We start from the raw sequence: 6,000 nt of genomic DNA, 5'->3' as shown, positions 1-6,000 counted from the left end.
ACCACCACCATCAGGGTGGTGCATCGGTGCTTTAAACAGGTACTTCCCTTTAAATTCTGCCTAGTCAGGGAAAGTTGACAAAATCAAACTCCAGTCAGATTTTAAATATTGTCGAGGGTTATTGAGCCAAACAGGGTTGCCAGCGTGACCTTAATGTTTTGAATTTCCAGTTCTACCACATCACAAAAAAGTTTACCATTACCATGTTTGTGACGCCGCAGAGATGACTTCAGCATAATGAACATACGTGAAGCGTCTTGTTTTTTGTTTGTTTTGAGCGCCATGAAACATCATGGCTGTTTGTCAGGCTGTTTTACTTTTGACGTCCATTTTTCTTTTTTTACTGCGCTTATTTGCACTTCAAAGTTGTTCCTCTTTTATAAACAGAGTATATCTAATTTATTCTGCTATCAATGCAACCAAACCAGTCTTTTAAAACAAAAACAAGACAATAGTGAAGTACTCGAAGGGCCACTGGAGAGTGTTGTTTTTTCTCCAAGATCAAAGACCTTTGCAGCAGTTTTAAGGAAAACCGATGCAGGTCTTTGCCAGTATTTATGAATTCTTCCTCTGCTTGGTGTCCACTCCTCTTTCTTACAAGGATTCAGCGAGGTAGTTTTACAGAAACTACTTACAGAAAGATCACATTGAAAATGTACATTACCGCCACGAAGGCTCTCGGCCTTTGAGGTGTCAGGTACTGGCTGAAGTCAAATGACCAATAATCAAAAATCTAAATCTGTGCGATACAAAGCATTCACATCTGATGAGCTTGTGGATTTTTGGGATTTAGCACAAAAAGTGTTTCCAACAAAAAATCAGTTGCCTGTTTCTGTGGACATAGTGATGATGATGAATGATTCTGCAAAGGTCTGTGGCACCGTGACAGGGTTGAAGGTTCTTTACTTTTTGCTGGCTGCAACTGTATAGCTGTTTGATCGAGGATGAGGCACCGGGAACGCTGCAGTTACACATTCGCTGTGGGTCGAAACCCAGAGAGAAACTGTCAAAGCCACATTCTGCTAACATATATTCAAGTGCACAACTGAAGCAGTTCAGATCATTTTACATAATACAGGAATGTTCACTGTCAGGTTTCAGTGGAGCCTGTCCGGAGGCAAGATGTGTTCATTTCAGAGCTAACTTATCACGCTGTCACCTCTGGGAAAAGATGTGTTGTTCTCATAAACAGAATACATGACTGTAGAGCTTTGCATTTTTTCTCGAGTCACATCACATGCCATAAGTGTATAAGTATAAGTTGGTATAAGTATAGTTTGTGTTGTACACTTTTGCAAGTGGCTCATTCATAACTCTTGTTAAATTAAGAACACATTAGATACACCTGATGTAACCCTCACAGTTCTGAGCAGATGAAATGTACGAGCAGGTCCATCAACAATTGGAACAAATGAATTCAAAAACAGTGTTGGCTGGAATTTTCTAATCTTACTTAGGGAGTCATTTTACCACCTTAAACCAAGTTAATAATAAGTTTTGTACATTTAAAGTAAATGTCTTCTTTTTCTACCTCTCTAACATACAAAACATTTTTAATGCTGGATAGAAAATATATCTGGAGAAATAGTTAAAGATTATTCTTTTGTTGCTGACTTGAGGTGTTCTCAACCACATTAACCATAAAATTACACACACACCACTTCATATGTGGCAATTCTGTTTCGAACAAAGCTCAGAGAGACCTCTGTATGAAACAGAGCTGTTATCAAATGTATTTCTTGCCATCATTATTCAAATTGCGATGCCATCACTTTACAACCTCCATGGACAACTTCGCTTGACTGATTAGTGGCATCTTGTAAGCTTCCTACAGAGGGCAGGCAAGTCCAAACTACATCCTCTGAAAACTAATCACACACTGCAAGAGTGTGCTGAAACAATCCTGTCACCATTTTTGTTACAAAAAGAATATTCATAATTTGGAAATTATAATTTGGAGTGTGGAGAAGAGTGAAGGCTTGTGGGGTGACTATTGACTTATTCGTAAAAGTCATAAATCCACCTTTAGTCATTTATTTTTCACTGAAGCCTCATCAGAAATGGTCTCCATGTCCTTCAAGAATCCTGAAGATTACTTAAAGAAATGACAGGCAGCTTGTCTAAGAGGGTTCAGGCTGTGTTGAAGAATAAAGGTGGTCATACCAAATATCAACTTTTAAGCTAGTTGGAACAGTTTTTGTCTTAAATACTGTAATTCTATTTATGTTTAGAAATGTTTCAATAAAAATAATTGCACCTATTAACTGCTTTTCTGGCAATATGTAAAAAAATTCAAGACATTTGCACAGTACCGTACAGTCAGCAAGCACTTTATTAGGAACAGTATACTGATGCTAGGTTGTGCCACCCTTTGCTGTCAACTGCAGCAGCAGCTATGTGTGTCAAGGGTCGTAAACAATTACATTCTGGTTCATGTCGACACGACTGCACCACATAATTTATGCAGAGATGTCAGCATTTACAGACGTCTTCCAAACGTCCTGTTCTACCGCATCCCAAGGAAGTCTTCGATGTGGCCACACGTGAGCCACTGATGCCTGCTGAACTCTGTGTCCTGTTCAAGAACACAGTTTGAGGCGACTTTTGCTTTGTGACTTGGCTGTAACAGTGAAGTTAAAAGATGATAAACGGGGACCATTAAGCGGTGTACATGGTCTGGTGCAATATTCAGAAAAACACTCCCGACACGACTAATTAATTAATATCACCCAAGTTTAAGTGTTTGAATGTTTGATGTGAACACGAACTGAAGCTTCTGACCTGTGTCGGCACAGTGCATTGTACTGCTGTCACACGGGTAACTGTTCGAAAAACTGCCTTTTCTTTCACAGTTAGACAACATCATCATTGTTATTCTATTCTTCTCACTGTTTCATGTGTTCACAGTGTTGCACCTGATGACCCTGAATGAGTTTTAGGCAATGAAACCAACTTTGTGCTGTTACAATCATGCCATTCAGGTGGAATGGAAAAGAGTGGCTATAAACAGAAGCGCCTATTGAAGCACTTACTGATTTTAAGGGGGGGACAGAACAAACAGTCTAACTGCATGGTCATTAGATGATTGTAAAACCAACAAAAACAACACAAATATTATTGGTAAAGGGCACAGATGTAGTGATTATAGACGACGTGTTTATTCTGTCACTAGCAAAAGCCCACAATTTGTTCTTGAGGTTGTTATGGCAACCCTGTCTCTGAGTGTCTGGCAGAGGATGAATCATCTCCTCTGCTTGGAATCGAGCAATGGCAAGGTACACGTGATCATCCCCAGCATCTGATGAACATTGTCCAACTCATCAGCATAAGAGGACTCGCCGCAATGTTAGAGACACTTGAGCTGACATCAGCTGCTAAGACACATCTGAGGGCCTACTTGTGATCTAATTTACATTGCAGGCATGTATGGCATGTACAATTTCATCTTTTGTTCTTTTCTATGGTTTGTTTAGCATATCAACTCTCTTATGTACTGCAGGTTTAACACTTCTGACCTCGCTCCTTGATTTGTTGTGCTCAAAGTCAGCTACAACAAGAGGTCTGTACTGACAGACAAACACACACAGGCACTCAAGATTTCATGGCACATTTTAATATTCTGACCATTTGCTGAGCGAAAGTGCACAGTGACGTGTTTGCTCTTCTTCCTATCACAAAACCAACAATGAGCTGCTCTCACAGGTAAGTGCCTGGACCGAGTGCCACGGCTCCAGAGGAAGTGGCATCCTCGTCCTGTAAGGCAGCTGTTTTTAATGTTTTCATATCAATAAAGGATTATATGGACACTTGTATAAGACATGCAATTCCCCTCATTTCTTTGGATCTTTTCAGCATCTTTGTATTAGTTTTATATGTACTGCTCCTATGTTTAGTTTCACTGTGTTTGTTCTACAGCTGCGGGTAACTGTTTAGAAAAGTGTCAAATTGCACGTGGCCACCTGAAGGCCAAATGTTTATGAAGAGAGTATAAAAAAAATTGATGGATAGATGCATGTTGGGGTTTGGCAGTCCTTTGTCTTCTATGTCTTTTACCTATTTCCTGTCGTCTCCTGTTCATTTCCCCTACCTGTCCACCAGAGGTGGGCCCGGTTGTGTGATGTTCTGACTACCCAGTCGACTCAGCATGGTTTAACCAGTATGCTTAAGGTTTTTGCTGGGCTGGAGGGTGAACCTCTGTCCCTGTCTCAAATCTCTGGCAGACTAAAACAAGTTTTCCTCAAGAATCTTCCAGTATTTAGCACCATCCATCATTTCTTCAATTCTGACCAATTTCAAAGTTCCTGCTAATGAGAAACATCCCCACTGCATGATCCTGCCACCACCATACTTCGTAATGGGCATGGTGCTCTTCCGGTGATGTTGGGTTTGGGCCAGACATGGCATTTTCCTTGATGGCCAAAAAAGTTTAATCTGGCCAGAGGACCTATTTCCATATGCTCGACAAGTCTCCCACATGTCTTATGGTGACCTCTAAACATGCTTTTTTAATTTCTCCTTTTTTCCCCAGCCCACTCTTCCATAAAACTCAGATGTGTGGAGTGTACAGCTTATAGTGATCCTATGGACAGATACACCGTGGGAAGTTTGGAAGAGTTACATTCAGATTGCACACAGTGGACCTTATTCAACAAATCATGTGACTTCTGAGGGAAATTCAAATTTAATTCATTCTTCTATTTCACTTCACCAATTTGGACTATTTTGTGTAAGTTTATTACATAGCACCCCCCCCAAAAGTCAGAAAAATAACCAAGGGAGGTGAATACTTTTGTAAGCCACTGTATATTTACCTTTAGTCTCTCACAGGAAACACTCACACTCGCGTGTTTGCTCAACAACTCATGGGGATGTTTGAAGGCACTGATTCACCAGCTGCTGTCTCCTCGCATGGGAAAGTAAGGAAAAACAGGTGTCTCTGTCGCCTCCAGTTAGTCTCTGTTAGGACCTTTTTAGGTCACATTATTCTTTTAATCTAAAATAAAAAGTACTTCTTGCAGTCCTTGAATTAACCTGCTGCCGTCCTGCAGAGACCTGCTGCTCACTTACAGTCTCGTGTTCACCTACCTGAGCGCAATCTTTCTGTCCAGAGTATCTCCTGCATCAGGATATTTGCCTTCAGTTCTGCAGTCATTGTAAAATTCATTTGTTTAACTTGCCTTCCCTCTGCTTAAGGATCCCACCTCAACATTGCAGTTGATTCCAATTCAAACCAAGTAGTGTTTCATGTTTGTGATGACTGGATGCAAATATGATGGACATGATGCTTTTGTGTCAGTGTGGTTTTATAGTGGCAAAGCAACATCTTTAAAGGCTTGAATGCCTGAAATTTTGACAATGTTTTCATAAATGAGCTCTCATGTGAATGCAAATTAAACTCTCACGTTTAAAGTCATTTTCAGTCAAAGTAGAATACAATAATGAAGATATAAACCATCATCAGAACTAAACTTACTGTGGACGTTGCATGCCAGTGTGCTTGTAAACGTTTCTTGTATTAGGGAAATCTTGTTAACCAGTGGCAGTTCCAGACCTCTGGATTACTGACGGTAGTTAGATTTAAAAAAAAAAAAAATAAAAATCTCAACAATTCAAGAAATGTAAGAGCATTTGATAGTATGTTTGGAGAAACCAGACGAAGGAAACCGTCCCAATGGCAATTCACACAATGTGGCAAACTGCCATGATGCTTGCACACACAGCTCTCTGCTGCTGCTCACTGTTATTGTTCACCTGCTCTCCGATTAAGGCCACGTTTTGGCCTGGAGCCTCAGAGACAGCTTTGCCTTGTTGTCTCTGCAGCTGCAGGAGATCAACATGCAGTCAAACCTGATCCATGCTGGATACTTCACAGATAGAAGAAATTAAGTATAACAATCATGTTGATTGTTATACTTAATATACTTAAGTAAGCTAAAGGGAAAACCATATCATTGAAGAACAGGGACTCCCAACTTATTAATGTTGCCAGGGGCTATATGG

This window comes from Leuresthes tenuis, unplaced genomic scaffold (genome assembly GCF_036924035.1).
Source record: "Leuresthes tenuis unplaced genomic scaffold, fLeuTen1.0.hap1 SCAF_7, whole genome shotgun sequence".
Lineage (NCBI taxonomy): Eukaryota > Metazoa > Chordata > Actinopteri > Atheriniformes > Atherinopsidae > Leuresthes > Leuresthes tenuis.
Note: the sequence above shows the minus strand (reverse complement) of the source record.